Below are 17,184 nucleotides of genomic sequence, written 5' to 3'. Positions count from 1 at the left end.
TTCCGGGTGAGATAAATAACTTCAGCACATAGGGAAGAGTACCACCTCTCTTACGACGCCGTGTAGGCCTCTGCTGATACGTTGGGGGTGCTGCGGGTGCGATGGCTGTCGGTGGCGGGTAAGAAGAATTTAGACGGTAGACGGCCGGGTCGGGGGATAAATCCTGTTGCCCTGGACGAGGCGATCGTAGGAGAGACAACGACAAGGTGGACGACGGTGCCGATGAAGCGAGAGGACGCGATGAAAGGATCCTGGTCCAGCGCCGTGGATGAGAGACGTTCATCTCTTGCAGCGGAGGACGGGGTAGGGGTAGTGGCTCTGGCAAAGTGGATGATGGGGTGGCGGACGGAGGAGGCTGGCCGCAGTGGGGGGGGGGGTTGTCGTGGTGCTGACGGTGTATGAATGGGGAAATGGAGGGGAGGGGGATCTCAAACTTTGGGAGGAGCTTCTCTGAAATGTGGGAAAATTACAAACTTATCCCCTGTTTAAAATTTTTGGCATCGCATCGGTTGGGGATAGGACAGTAATCTCGCATCTCCCAAATATTTGCCGGTAACTATTTTGGGCGAGGAGAGGGTGTTTTGCCGCCCACGGTTAGCGCCCATGGTGTATGAACGGTGCTAACAGGTAGGGCGGTTGTGTCACGTCTGAGGGAAGTTACACATCTGCCCCTATTTAAAATATTAGCCTACATCGATTTTGAATGAGAAGAGTTTGTTTTCCCGCCCACAGTGTATGAATGGGGAAATGGAGGAAGAGACACATGTCTTTCGGACAAGCTTGAATCATATGTGTTTTGCCGCCCATGTTTGGCACCCACCATGTCTGAATGGGCTCAGAAGCTATCATGTCACGTCTGATTGAAGTTACTAGTCTACCCCTATCGACAGCAGCGTAAATCTGGTCGATAAAGATGTCAAGTGTCGGGGGTAGACAGTAATTTCCATCTCGCAAACGCTTGCTTCGGGCAGCCCACAAATTATAGTGGGTGTTTAGCCGCTTCGTTCAAAAGTTGGGAGAATTAGCATTCACGTTTGCCCCTGGGCCCTGGCAAACTAAATTCAAATCCAATTTGTATTCGATTACGAATATCCACAAATAATTCTATGTTTTGTTATTTCTTTCTTCAAAACCACAACAAAGATTTATTCCACCTTTATATATGATTATGATTTAGAAATGTCGTGATCTTCGAATTCAGTAGGTTGGATACACTTTGAGTCAAACAGTATTTCATCCAATACAATATGCTCATACGAAAAACAGTTCACCTTATGTCAATCATACAAGTACTGAGGATTACCTCGCCTAAAAAATTCGGATCATTACAACACATGGACAACATAGGGGGTCTTGCAACATAATCCATTCAGAGACATGACACAACATGCAAGTACAATAATCTAATGACAATTTCAACTGGTATCTAAAGAAGAACCGGGATTACCCTTGGCTTTAGATAGCAGAAACAGCAGGACCTCCTCCTTCGTCAAATGCAACATTCTTACTTCCTCCAATTCTTGGGTTGCTTGCATAATGCGTGCCGCTAATTCCATAATTTCCAGCTTCAACATAAAGATTACCTCATTCATGGCAGCCACACCATCTCTTTCTACCTCTAGTAGAGCCTCAAGCACTATAATATCTGTGCTCAGACTGCTCTCTGGCGTTGTTGCCTCTGACCTGCTAACATCTGGTAACATGGATGGCGCACTGCTTCCACAAATAGATTCTGCGGTTGTACATTGTGTCCTAGTGTGAATGGCATCCTGAAAGGTTACCGCTGGACATAAGTAAGAGATAGTTATCATATGATCCAGGCAGTAATCTTACATGGTAAACGACATACGAATTATTGCTAAGCATGGCAAGCTATATTTAAATGGTTCAAAGCATCATCAACCGAAAATAAATTAAAATGGTAAGATGAAACTAGGGATGTAAGTGGCAAATAAATGACATCCACTAGTACCATCTAGCTAGTTTTTGCTAGCTCCCTAGTTCATTTTCCTCAAAAAACAAAAACTATTTTGAACTATCATACCACTAGTGGACATTAATCGGGATTAAATGGGACCCAGTTGACATCCCTAGTTGAAAGGGAGTGTACCACCGCTATATTTAAGTTGCCAAGGCATCTAAGCAGTGGAAATAATCTGAGAAAGCACTTAACAGTGTGGCATCATATAAACTACGAAGACAGTCTTGTGATGAAGTTGAGAGGAAAAGTTAAGGACTCAAATGAACTAGGCATACATTTCTTTATGATAGTACAGCAGGTACTGCTGACATATTGGCCAACTCAGGTATAGTGTAACAACAAACAAGCATTCGAATCAAACAATACAGCAAAGAAGACAGCTGAACTATTTGTAATTCTATAGGATTACAGGTTGAGGGCACAAGCCAAGAAAGCAGCCCACTCGCATTACATTTCACATGTACTAAAACACACTGGCTTACCATATGTTGATGTGAAGCCTCGCTGCTGTTGCAATGTTGTTTGAAGATATCGTCAGCATCCTGTGGTTGCATATCTAGTTGTTGTAGTTTATTATGCACCCTCTATTTAGGCAAAATTAATTTTAATCACATGCACTGGTCTGAATTGATCATCAATGGTTCATCTAAACTAATGAAAGAAGAGTATGTGCATACACGACAATATATCAGCTTCCCTCTATTTTTATGCTTGTTCGAGGTGCCAGCCCCAAAGGAACAAATATTTTGCTTGATGGGGTTGCCAGCTCCATAATTAATAGAAGCATCAAATTAGCCATGCAACTTGGGAAGATCAAGAACACACAAACAAGTAATGTACAGAGGCTCGGAGCAGTGATGTAATAGCTAGCATCAGAAAATGTAGGGTAAAACGAACAGAAAGCAGCGGAATCACATGCTAGTTTGCTAATGTGTAATTAAGCATAGAGAACATTAAGCAATCTGATGGAACCAACAGGTGGCCTCAGAACAACACCATTATCATAAATATAGCATTCAAGAAGTAAAATAGTAGGTAGTGATATCTAGGAAGCACAGTAATACTTAGGACAAAACTAAAGCATATTAACTATATGTGCACTGGTATGTAATTTAGCACATGTAACATGTTCACTGCCAGAAGTATGGCCCTACAGGTGCAAGCAGAATAACGCGTCTCATAAAAAACTGAATGATGCCCTGGAGAAATTCAAAGGTGCGGTGCTTATGCTAGGAAAGTGAACATAGGCGCCGGCCGTTGGATAATAGTACCTGATTCTCGGCGGCGTATAGGTATCGTTGTCATACTTGATAGCTAAGGATCGTCGATGGTGCTCATGTTGCGGTTGGTTTGGGCTGGCTTTAGCCATCGCTGAAGCGGCTCCGGTGCTACGGTTGCGGCGCCTGCCGACATACAAGAAAGCTCATCTGTGGTAAGTGAACAGTTGCACGATAAGGAGAAAAACCGAAGGAGTACAAATCGAAATAACCTGATGAGGTTGCGGCGTCGGTAAAGCAGGGCCAGTGGAGTTGAATATGGCATCCGTGGAGCGGGTCCGGTGCAGTGGACGAAGGCTTCGGCGGGCGCGTCGTACAGTGCTTTCGGTGAGGCGGATCTGTTGCGGTGGATGAGGGCTTGTATGATGGGCCAACGAAGGGGCGGATGAGGGAGTCAGTGAAGGGCCTACACTGTGGTGGATGAGGGTGCCAGTTAATAGATCCGGTGCGGTGGACCATGATCGCGGTCAAGGAGATCTGGAGCGGTGGACAAGCCAATCGCTGAAGCGGCTCTGGTGAAGTGGTGAGTTGGCAGTTGGGGGTTCCAAGGTGCGGAAGGTAGATTTGGCGCGGTGTGAGGTCCACCATTGCGGCAGAGGACTAGATTCGGCGGCTTGTCGTGGTTGGGGGGGGGGGTCAGGGAGGGGAACGGGAGGGTCTCTAGGGAAGAATGTTAGGGGCAAAGAGGGGAAAACATTAGAGTTACCAAAGCAGCCATTTTTCGTTCATGTGGCAGGGGTAAAACAGGAATATCGCAGGACTAAACTTTTGGGCACGAGATATTTCGATGTGAGCGGGAAGTTTGAAAGCTTTTGGTGCCTGAAATTATATTCTATTCTTGTACGGCCGACTACGATATCATGGCCGAGAATTTGTTTGTTTTGCACGCAAAAAAGTGCAAGTTTTGAAAATCAGTGTCTCCAACTCGAAACTTAGATTGTCCATTCAATTCAAATATTTATCATTGAGCGACTACAAGAAAATACCATCATACGGTCCAATTCAAATGAAATTCCAAATGTGTTTGTCCTAAATATGATGACAAAAGCAAAAATGTGTATGTGTATGAATAAGGTGGATGATTATAAAGTTTGAACATGCCCGTATGTGTATATCTCTAGGTTTGATATATGAATTTGAAATCACGAAATCCCGTCTTAAAAAATGTACCTCTGTTTAAATGAATTACAAAAGCTAATGATGGAGTCGAATTCCAAAATTCCAATCTTAGGTTTGTAATTATGGTACATCAAGGTGTATCACGCATGTTCAAAATTATCGTTATCTCATAGTCCAAACTGTGAAACAAATTGATCAACCATGAGTGCACACACTATTGACCATGTATATCTCAATTACGCTAAAGTCCCTCAAATATAGACACCTCACTCTTTATCTGAAGCCACCCCCACCCCACCCCCCAACACACATAGAGAAGTCGTTCTCTCCCCCAAACACCAACACACGAGCACATTAACACCCCTATCTCTTCTAAAATCCGGACCCCAATATAGGTCTCTATCACTTTGTCTCTCGGGCATGCACACATCTCTTCCCCCACTCTCTAGGTCTCCCGGCATCTCTCTTTCCCAAGCACACGCACTACGTAGAGTGTATCTTTCCCATACACACAAAACGTCGCCCCCAAATGTCTATCTCCCTAGTTATGTGGTTCTCGCACAATCACCTCACACACCACCCCCACTGCAAACAAGCACACTTTGTCTCCTTGTGCACCACCCTCCTCTTTCTATCTCTCCCACATGCGGACCCGCCCCAGCTCCTTCCCTGTATACATATATGTCGTGACTCTTTCCATAGCTCCCTAATGTTTCATCGTTCTCGATCTCGCACATTGTTCTCTACACCATCTATTCTAGATCTCTCATGAAGTCCCTATCACACACACGATGACTTGCTTCCCTTGCGTCTCCGTACATACGTGTCGGGGGGATGAACCCGGGGCAGGCAACGGAACCCGGATCCTTTTCAAAACAATGGGGCTGACGTTGCCCCTCAAGCCAGAATGCGCTTGGCCGGGTCGCTCGACCCGGCAAAACCCTGCAACCCGGCCAAACTCTCCGGCCCGGCAAGACATGTCGACTTGGCCTCAACAACTAGTACAAGACAGCCAAACCCGGCACAGCCAAGGCTTCCTCAGCAAGCCAGCTCCACCCATGGCATGCTCCATAATGCAGCCACGGGTCAGCTCCCATCTCATCCAGGCCATGCGATGGGACGAGTCTTCAGCCACTGATGACCAAGGCAATAGTGCCCCACCCATGCCTCTGGTCAGCCAGAGCGTGGCAACAATGCCCCCTCACCTACCTGCTGACCAGGGCCGGCATGGCTACAGTGCCCCCGCCATCATCGCTGACGACAACAAGCGGTGGCCTGCCGGAGCGCCACTGTACACTACTTGACTCGGCCACGCCCTGACGATCGACAAGACAGCGCACAGCCCCCCTAGGCATGCGGGGCCCGCACCGGGGAACTCGGTGAACCATAGGCCCCCAGTGGGTCCCAGCCCGGGTCCTCAGACACCGACAACCCGGACCCACCAACTTGCAACATTACCATTGTATCCCTGGGGGGTTGGCCTATAAAACCCCCAGGAGCCCACGCATACGGGCAAGCAACGAACGAGACAGATAGATAACGTAGAGAGGAACTAGCCACCAAACAGTAACATCCACTCGGGGAGAAGGAGTAGCCTAAGCCTTGGCCAGCCCTCCTTCCTCCTCCATATAGCTCTAGGAGCAACATTGTACTATCGAACATCAAACTACACTCAGTAGGACTAGGGGTGTTATCTCTCCGGAGAGCCCCGAACCTGGGTATGTCTTGTGTCCCGCGCTCACTCATACCAACCCCGCCTCCGAAGCCCACCAGTGCCCTCGAGCCTCCTCCTCTCTTTAGCAATCCCGTGGCATCTGTCATGCGCCCACCACGATAGTTGGCACCCACCGTGGGGCAGCTCGAGGAGCTGGCCGGGAGCATGCTTCAAACGGGGCCCTTCTCCTACTCCGACGAGTCCGTCATGCTGACCGACGACATTGTCGACGCACTCAGCGCCTCCTTCGCCACGCTGCGCATCTCTGATGCGCCCATGGCGACGAGTACCCAAGCGAGTTACTCAGCTACTCCGACTCCCCCCTCTCCCTCGGTGGTGGCATCTCTGCCGGGGCAATGGACGTCCACGTGGAGGTCTTCGTCACCAGCGACGATGCCTCCTCCTCATCGAGCAAGACGAGGAAGGCTGCCGAAGCCAAGGCCGCGACGGAATGGACCGAGCCGTCCGATCCGTTGCGCACCGTGATGCAGAGCCTCCGCATCCCCATCAGCACCGACATCGACGCCACCAACGTTGTTGAGGCCCGAGCCCAGCTCGAGGAAAGGCATTAGCAGATGTTGGACCTGTCCGAGACGCTCGCCGCCACCCAGCGTCGTCCGGATTCCGCTCAGCTGGAGCGCAAGGCCGCATAAGGATTCACGCCCGCCGCGGCTGAGCCGAGCTAGGTCACCGACGTGCGTGCCCGGAGAGGAGCGATCGGTGCTACGTCTTGAGCTTGCGTTGGTTTTCCTTGAAGAGGGAAGGGTGATGCAGCAATAGCAGCGTAAGTATTTCTCTCAGTTTTTGAGAACCAAGGTATCAATCCAGTAGGAGGCTCCTCAAAAGTCCCACACACCTACACAAACAAACAAAGAACTCGCAACCAACGCAATAAAGGGGTTGTCAATCCCTTCACGGCCACTTGCGGAAGTCAGATCTGATAGAGATAGTATGATATGATAAATATATTTTTGGTATTTTATAATATAGATTGGAAAAGTAAAGATGCAAATAAAAGTAGATTGAAAGCTTATATGATAAAATATAGACCCGGGGGCCATAGGTTTCACTAGTGGCTTCTCTCAAGATAGCATAAGTATTACAGTGGGTGAACAAATTACTGTCGAGCAATTGATAGAAAAGCGAATAATTATGAGATTATCTAGGCATGATCATGTATATAGGCATCACGTCCGTGACAAGTAGACCGACTCCTGCCTGCATCTACTACTATTACTCCACACGTCGACCGCTATCCAGCATGCATCTAGAGTATTAAGTTCATAAGGACAAAGTAACGCATTAAGAAAGATGACATGATGTAGAGGGATAAACTCATGCAATATGATAGAAACCCCATCTTTTTATCTTCGATGGCAACAATACAATACGTGCCTTGCTTCCCCTGCTGTCACTGGGAAAGGACACCGCAAGATTGAAACCAAAGCTAAGCACTTCTCCCATTGCAGGAAAGACCAATCTAGTAGGCCAAACCAAACTGATAATTCAAATAGACTTGCAAAGATAACTCAATATACATAAAAGAATTCAGAGGAGATTCAAATATTTCTCATAGATAAACTTGATCATAAACCCATAATTCATTGGATCTCGACAAACACACTGCAAAATAGTTACATCCAATAGATCTCCAAGAAGATCAAGGAGAACATGGTATTGAGATCCAAAAAGAGAGAAGCCATCTAGCTAATAACTATGGACCCGAAGGTCTATGGTAAACTACTAACAACTCATCGGAGGGGCTATGGTGTTGATGTAGAAGCCCTCCATGGTCGATTCCCCCTCCAACGGAGCACTGGCGAAGGCTCCAAGATGGGATCTCGCGGATACATAAGGTTACGGTGGCGGAAATAGTTTTTCGTTGGCTCCCTGGATGTTATCGGGGTACGTGGGTATATATAGGAGGAAGAAGTAGGTCGGTGGCCGCCCGAGGGGCCCACGAGATAGGGGGCGCGCCCTCCACCCTCGTGGCCGCCTCGACTGCTTCTTGACTTGCACTCCAAGTCCTCTGGATCACGTTCGTTCCAAAAATCACGCTCCCGAAGGTTTCATTTAGTTTGGACTCCGTTTGATAATCCTTTTCTTTGAAATACTGAAATGGGCAAAAAAACAACAATACGGGACGGGCCTCCGGTTAGTAGTTTAGTCCCAAAAATGATATAAATGTGTAAAGTAAAGCCCATAAACATCCAAAACGAATAATATAATAGCATGGAACAATCAAAAATTATAGATACGTTGGAGACATATCAATCGGCCGGGCCCTCGGCGCCGTCCCAACCGTCTACGAGACCCCAACAAAGAACGTGCACGCTTCCCAGGCAGACGCAGTCGACCTGGATCAGCTCACGGGCGAGGAACTGAAGGAGCGCATCGGGCGGATGCGCGACCTCCTCAACGCGGCCAACTCCCAACAAGACCGGCTGAATCAGCTCGCCAAGCCGGCAGGATCCGGCTCCGCCCGCATCGGCGGACCCGGAGAACTTCAGCACACAGCTTCCTCGCCACCCGGTGAGGTGCACTCCGGCCATGCCCGGACTCAACGAGACCTGGCCGCCACGACCACCGGCGGTTTGGGCGACGAGCCCAGCCCAGAGATCCAGCGCGGACCCGGCCAGCATGGTCGGCGTCCGGCTCCAACCGACCCGGCCCCTCGTAGCCTGGTCGCCAGTCGACTCGACCCGCGCGCCATCGATGACGCCGATGCTCGCCACCGCCTCGACCAGCTCGCTCACTCCCTGGAGGTGGAGGAAAGCGGCGCTATTGGGCCAGCGTGCTTCGGCCCACGCATCTGGGAAGAGCCCTTTCCCAAAGGGTTCATGCTCCCCCGCGACACCCCCAAGTACAACGGGACCATGAAGCCAGAAGATTGGCTCACCGACTAGACCACCGCCATTGGCATCACTGGTGGCAATTGCCGGCTCGCCGTGTGCTACGCACCGCTCATGCTCCAGGGGTCGGCCCGCACCTGGTTGAATAGTTTGCCGATGGGCAGCGTCAACATGTGGGTTCATTTCGAGCAAGCCTTCATCTGCAACTTCACAGGGACCTACAGGCGACCCGATCGCCCTAGCCAGCTCGCCATGTGCGTGCAAGGACCTACGGAGACCGGTCGTGAGTACCTCGCACGCTGGACCGAGCTCCGGAACAGCTGCGAGGGCGTCCATGAAGTCCAAGCAATCCAGTACTTCATCAATGGGTGCTGAGACGGCACCCTCCTCAAGCACAAGCTCTTACGCTCCGAGCCAGCCACCATGGCCGCGCTCATGGTGACGGTGGACAAATATGCCAACGCCGACTGCGCCATGAAGATCCAGGTGGCACTGGATGAAGCCGGCAAAGCGAAGCCGGTTCCCCCTCCAAAACTAGCCGGCGAAAGCAGCCGGCAGCAGCATCACCCGAACAACAAGTGGAAGGCCGACCAGCCGGCGCAGTGCTATGATAACCGGCTCATCGCAACCATCGAGCCCGCGGCGGACCCGGCGGCCAAGCGCCGGTAGACCGGCAAGATGGAGTGGCAACCCGCCATGAGCTTCGAAGAGATGCTCGACGCCCCCGCAAGCACCACAGCGACGCAAGACCATCCACGCACACACTTCGGCAGTGCGGCATCACCAAACGCATCATGAGGGACGACGTCCCGCCTCCTCTGGCTTTGGCTCCAGGCACGGGGCAGCCACCTCCACCTCCACCGTCGCCTCCAGCTGGCGGCACGATGCGCGATGATGCCTACCCGGACCAGAATGCGGCCTACGTCGTCTTCACCAGCCTTGGCGACGACAAGCATAGCGAGCGCCTCCTTCGGCAGGAGGTGAACACCATCGTCCCGGCTGAGGGAGTCCTGGACTAGGGGGTGTCCGGATAGCCGAACTATCATGATTGGCCGGACTCCAAGACTATGAAGATACAAGATTGAAGACTTCGTCCCGTGTCCGGATGGGACTTTCCTTGGCGTGGAAGGCAAGCTTGGCGATACGGATATGTAGATCTCCTACCATTGTAACCGACTTTGTGTACCCCTAGCCCTCTCCGGTGTCTATATAAACCGGATGGCTTTAGTCCGTAGGACGAACAACAATCATACCATAGGCTAGCTTCTAGGGTTTAGCCTCCTTGATCTCGTGGTAGATCTACTCTTGTAACACACATCATCAATATTAATCAAGCAGGACGTAGGGTTTTACCTCCATCAAGAGGGCCCGAACCTGGATAAAACATCGTGTCCCTTGTCTCCTGTTACCATCCGCCTAGACGCACAGTTCGGGACCCCCTATCCGAGATCCGCCGGTTTTGACACCGACATTGGTGCTTTCATTGAGAGTTCCTCTGTGTCGTCACCGATAGGCTCGATGGCTTCTTCGATCATCAACAACGACGCAGTCCAGGGTGAGACCTTCCTCCCCGGACAGATCTTCGTATTCGGCGGCTTTGCACTGCGGGCCAATTCACTTGGCCATTTGGAGCAGATCGAAAGCTACGCCCCTGGACGTTAAGTCAGATTTGGAAGTTTGAACTTCACGGCTGACATCCGCGGGGACTTGGTCTTCGATGGATTCGAGCCACAGCCAAGTGCGCCGCACTGTCATGATGGGCATGATTTAGCTCTGCAGCCGGATAGTACCCTGGAGGCCACACTCGAGTCCGCTCCAATCTTTAATTCGGAGCCGGCTGCGCAGATCGAGGACGGGTGGCTAGACACTGCCTCGGGGGCTGCAACCTCTACGGCGATAGAGCCGAACACTGACCTTGTCCCTCATGAAGCTCATGACTCCGAGGTGCCGGACTCCTTGCCGGACTCCAAACCTCCCGCGCCCCCTCCGATCGAATCCGATTGGGCGCCGATCATGGAGTTCACCGCGGCGGACATCTTTCAACACTCACCTTTTGGCAACATCTTGAGTTCACTAAAGTATCTCTCGTTATCAGGAGAGCCCTGGCCGGACTGCGGTCAGGACGGTTGGGATGCGGACGACAAAGAAATTCAATGCCCACCCACCACCCACTTAGTAGCCACTGTCGATGAACTAACCGACATGCTAGACTTCGACTCCGAAGACATCGACGGTATGGACGACGATGCCGGAGACGACCAAGAACCAGCGCCTATCGGGCACTGGAAAGCCACCCCAACTCACGACGTATACATGGCGGATACACCAAAAGGAAGCGATAATGAGGAACAACGGGACGTGGCGAATGACAACTCCCCCAACAAACAACCGAAACGGCGACGCAAGCGCCGCCCGAAGTCCCGCCTCGATAAAAACGGCACCCATATGGACCCGGCCCTAGAGCAGGGCGAAGCAGTGGACGGCGAACATGCCACCAAGCAACCATCCGAATATGATGAACTGGACAAGCAACCCATCCCTGACGAAAACAAGAGCCTAGACGATCTCACGCCGAACACATCACCAGAGCATAAGAACCTTCATAAAAGGCTCGTCGCCACTGCAAGAAGTTTGAAGAAGCAAAAGCGATAGCTCAAAACAGCGGAGGACGCACTCAGAATGAGATGGAGCAAAGTACTCAATACCGTAGATAAATATGGCGCTAGTCACCAGGAAAAGAGCTATCCGAAGCGCAAGCTGTTGCCCGAATTTGACGAGGAGGCCTTAGAGCCCCCGCAGTCAAAAAAGAAAGAGGCCACCTGGCCGGATAGACGACCAGATGACAGGCTAAGAGCAGCAAGGGGCACCGCACACAAGCCGGCACACGATCAGCATAAAGATCCTCGGAAAAAGGATGACCCGGTGAGGTCTATCTATGGGCCAAAAAAGAAGACTCCAGGAAGGAACACAACCCGCCGAGCGTTTGGAGACAACGGTACACCCAAATACAGGGGCGCCGCACACCCACTATGTTTCACCGACGAGGTACTGGATCATGAATTTCCAGCGGATTCAAACCCGTAAACATAGAGGCATATGACGAAACAACAGACCCCGGAGTCTGGATTGAGGATTATATCCTACACATACATATGGCCAGAGGAGACGATCTCCACGCCATAAAATACCTACCCCTCAAGATCAAATGGCCAGCTCGGCATTGGCTCAAAAGCCTCCCAGAAAATACCATTGGAAGTTGGGAAGAGCTCGAGGATGCGTTTCGAGCAAATTTTCAGGGGACTTATGTCCGCCCTCCAGATGCAGACGATAAAAGTCACATAAATCAACAGCCCGGAGAGTCAGCACGCAAATTCTGGAACAGGTTCCTCACCAAAAAGAACCAAATAGTCGACTGTCCGGACGCCGAAGCCTTAGCAGCCTTTAAGCACAACGTCCGAGACGAACGGCTCGCCAGACACCTCGGCCAGGAAAAACCAACAACAATGGCCGCACTAACAAGCCTCATGACCCGCTTTTGCGCGGGGGAAGATAGCTGGCTGGCTAGATGCAGTACCAGCGACCCGAGTACAACCGAAGTCAGGGATGGAAATGGGAAATCAGGACGCAGAAAAGATCAGTGCCGGAATAAGGAAAATGGCCCAAATAGCACGGCGGTCAATGCCGGATTCAAAAGTCTCGGCCGAATAAGAAAACACTGCCCCTCAAGGACAACAGTGACGAGCTATCCAACCTAAACAAAATCTTGGATAGGCTTGTCAAATACATAGTACCTCCGAGAAGCCTGCAAACCATACCCACAGAGATTGTTGGGTCTTCAAGCAGTCTGGCCGACTTAACACCGAACGCAAGGGGCTCGACACACCAAGCGAAGATGACGATGAACCCCACAAGCAGCACGCTGGAAAACAGAAAACTTTCCCACTAGAAGTCAAAACAGTGAACTCACTTCATGTGATAACACACAGTGCGGCACCTGCCATACCAGGACACCGTCCGCAGAATGGGGATAGACCCTACCAAAATTCGCCATAGCAGCACTTCCTTCAAAGGAGTGATGCTAGGCCTTTAAGCCAATTGTACATGCTCTGTACCACTAGAGGTTGCGTTCGGTTCATCCGACGACCTCCGTCGCGAAAAGCTCACTCTCCATATCGCCCCTTTTCACAGTGGCCCTCGAGCACTACTAGGACGCGAAGCTTTCGCCCGCTTTAACACAATACCACATTACGTGTCCCTTACGCTTAAAATTCCCGGTCCACGTGGCATAATCTCATTAAAGAGTAACTCCGAGTGTTCCTCGACCACGGAGAACGTGAGACTGCCTTGACAGCCACACTCTAATCCGACCTTGCAGGTTAAAGCCCCTAAAAACAGGTCATTTAGACCTCGGACACGGTTAGGCGAGTCCGGCGTAAATAAACAAGGGGCTTCCCAGCCGCATACCCCTTTACAAGGGGCCACGCGTATAGACGATGAGAGCCAATAAAGCTCAACTTTATTCATCTTCCAAATTATACTTTATTTTCAATACAACTTTTGCACGATATTTCTTCCAAACTAAGTCCTTCTCTTTTACAGATGAAGCACGTGCTACACCCGTCCAGGATACAGCACAACGGAGACACAGGCGCAGACGTGCAGCAGGGACCCATTGCAAGGATTCTTTTCAGATTAAGACCCTGCGTAAACCTTTCTTACTGTCTCTTGTTGATACACATCCCCCGGTTTTCTACCATAACCGAGGAGGAGGCTGGCGTTTTGGCATCGGCCGCGTCAGAAGTTCCCGCCTGTACCTGGACACTAGGGGCTTAGGGCATTGTTCTGCCCGGTATCATAAAGACCGAACACCTCAGGGAGTGTTCGGCGTCTCGAGTTAGGCCTTATATGCATCAGCTCTGAATCATGTCTTTGGTCAAATGTTGGGTTTGCCCGGCTCCTGTGTTTTGCTGCCTTACGTTCCGCTCCATCGGCTAACACGGCACCAGGAGAACTACTGCAATTGTGCCCCCATTTAGCCGGGCGAGCACCTCAGTAGAGAAAGCCGAAAACTGACTGTCATGATATAGCAAGAGACTGGTCAACCACTCGATCGACTATTGGAATGTTTAGAATTCCTTTGCTTTGACGAAGGACCGCTTCCCGGTCAGGCACATACGCGCCCTGAGTTCGGAGAACACGGTGCCTCTAGGGGCCATATAGTAGCCCCACCTTTGAGCTCCTATGGCTAAGTGAAAGTGATAAAGCATTATAGTCCGGTTGCCTAGTTTGCTACGCTATCACCTCCTTCAAAGGACCAAGACATTGGATTAAGTGTGAAAAAGCACTTTTCTTTTTGCAAACACCCCCGCACCATGTGTGTGGGGGCTGAAGCCAAAGACTGCCATCTTTCAGGTTATTCATACATATACGGCCGCACAGGAGATAGTTCAATACTTGAACGCACAAGTATAAAAAGCCATTCCATTATAAACATGATCTCAGAAATCATACATGTCATTTAAACATAACATCTTTCGAGCACTGCGACTATACTAAACGAGTGCCCTGCAGGACTTCCTCAAAATAGTGCTCGGCGGGTAATCGGCTTTTGTCCGAACCCCGGGATGCAACAGCGGTGGCATCCATCTCCGCCCAGTATGTCTTCACACGGGCGAGAGCCATCTGTGCACCTTCTATGCATGCCGAGCGCTTCACCGCCTTGATATGCGGCACCGCCCCAAGGAATTGCTGCAACAAGCCAAAATAACTCTTCGGCTTGGGCCTTTCCCGCCACAGATGAGCGACCACATCCGTCATGGCAAGTCCGGACAATCTATTCAGCTCAGCCCACTCAGCCAGCCGATCAGCCAACGGGAGTGGACGCTCCGGACTATGGAATTGAGACCAGAAAAGCTCTTCCATTTCGTGATCCTTCTGGATTCGGAAATGCACGACTGCGTCCGCCGCACTCGCCACCAAATCCAGATAAGGATCCTCCGCACCACACAATTGGCCCAACTGAGCATACTTCGGATCCGTGAACTTCCTGCGCAGCAGAAAGGGCTTTCTAGCCGCAATGTCTCTGGCCTGACGCAGCTCCTCCTTTATAGCCCTCATTGCAGAACGGGCATCCTTGGCTTCGGCAGTGTCCTTCTTCAGGTCCTCTTGCTCCGCTCGGCGTTCTCTTTAAAGAACCTCATAGCGGTCGGCAACATCTTTTAATTTCACAGCCATTCCGGCCATCTCCTCCCTGCTTCGGCAGTGAACAACCTTTTCGGCTTTTAGCTCTTCCATTGCCTTCGAGGCAGCCGCATCACTTTTCCTGGCTTGCTCCTTGGCTCGAGCAAGCTCTGCTCGAAGGTATTCTACAGCAGCGGCACCATCTGCATAAAGCATACAAGTTGTAAGGAACGGGCATCAGCTCCCTTACCAGGAAACCGCGGAGCAACCACCTACCCTCTGACTCATTAAGTCGTTTATTAACAAGTGCGATGTCCGCATCCGCAGCATCGAGTTGCCTCTTCAGCTCGATAACTCCATCAGTCCGGCTGGCCACCGAACGTTCTGCCACCTGCATAGGAAAGGCGACATTCTATAACTGAGATTATGATCCTTGGCACGTTGTCGCTTTCGACAACATACCAAGTCTCAGGGGCTACTATCTCTACAGGGCACACTCTATGTGCAAAATTGTCAAAAGGCATGTCATTTTTTGCATACCTCAAACCCCATCAACAAACTTCTGACAGCCTCATACAACCCGCTCTTGGCGGATGAGATCCTTTCAATCACCGTACTCATTAATGTGCGGTGATCTTCTGAGATAAACGCCCTCTTGAGCAAATCCTGCAGCTCCACCGGCCGTACTCCAGTGGGTGCCGAACTCCCCGGCCCCGCCGGACTCGGGGAGACCCTCCGTGACGACACCTCAGGGTCGTCCGCCCCGCCCGATGGGGCGGCAGATGGAGGCGTTTCGCTCTCCATCATCTCCGGACAGAGGTCCCCCGAAGATGAGCTCTGCTGAGATGGGCTGAGATCCGAACTACAAGGCGAAAACTTCGGTTATCCTTAGAGATAAAGCAGGGGTGTCCCCTATTACAAAATTCCCTCTTTTTACTTACGGCTCACTGGAGGGCTGATTCCTCTGAGGAGACAGTGCGGCCGGGGCTCTTCCCGGCACGGGACCTTCCGGTGCAGATTTCCTTCCCCGTTTTGAGGCCTTGGTCTCCGGGTCTTCGGAAGCGGTCCTCTTCTCCCCCTAGAAGGAGGGACTCTCGATTCCCCCCTTACTGGAATCCTCCTTGGCAGAGGTGGTAGTTTTCTTGTGCCCCCCTTCGCCCTCCTTTGAAGGTGCAACCTCCAACATTTTGATTAACACGGGATCTGGCGTGATCTCAGGGAGGGGGCCGGTCACCGTATAAGTTTTACTTGCGCTATCCACTCCTGTGCAAGGGATAGCTGGTTAAAAGGCAAACCCATGATAAATAAATGGACAATGTGTCCGGACACAGGGCTACTTACTTGAGTATCTGGGCGATTGCAGCTTAGGCCAGCATCCTCGATCAAGTCCGGACGCATCTCTTGCGATCCGAAGAACAGTTTATACATCTCCGCGGGCGTCAAACCCATGAAGTGTTGGAGAGCCCGTGGTCCCTCTGGATTAAATTCCCATAGGCGGAGGGGGCGACGTTTGCATGGCAGAAGGCGCCGAATCAGCATAACCTGTGCCACTACAACCAGATTGATCTCCCTTTCCTGGAGGCCTCGAATCCGGTCCTGCAATAGGGGTACGTCTTTGGACGGCCCCCAGTCGAGCCCCTTGTTGATCCATGACGTCAGCCGTTGTGGGGGGCCCGGGCGAAAAACGGGCGGCGGCCTCTGCCTGCTGCCCCTGGGAGCGGTGATATAGAACCACTCCTGTTGCCACAAGCCGAGCTCCTCCTGAAAAGAGCCCTCGGGCCATGGAGCATCGGCCCTCTTGCTTATAACCGCCCCGCCGCACTCTGCCTGACGCCCCTCAATCATCTTCGGCTCCATGTTGAAGGTTTTGAGCCACAAGCCGAAGTTAGGGGTAGTGCGGAGGAAGGCTTCGCAGACAACAATGAATGATGAGATGTGGAGGATGGACTCCGGAGCCAAGTCGTGGAATTCCAGCCCATAATAAAACATGAGCCCCCTCACGAAGGGATCCATCGGGAAGCCTAAACCCCGACGGAGGTGAGACATGAACACAACACTCTC

Source organism: Triticum dicoccoides, chromosome 7B (assembly GCF_002162155.2).
Source record: "Triticum dicoccoides isolate Atlit2015 ecotype Zavitan chromosome 7B, WEW_v2.0, whole genome shotgun sequence".
Classification (NCBI taxonomy): domain Eukaryota; kingdom Viridiplantae; phylum Streptophyta; class Magnoliopsida; order Poales; family Poaceae; genus Triticum; species Triticum dicoccoides.
The sequence above is the reverse complement of the archived record's forward strand: the minus strand, read 5'-3'. Positions refer to the sequence as shown.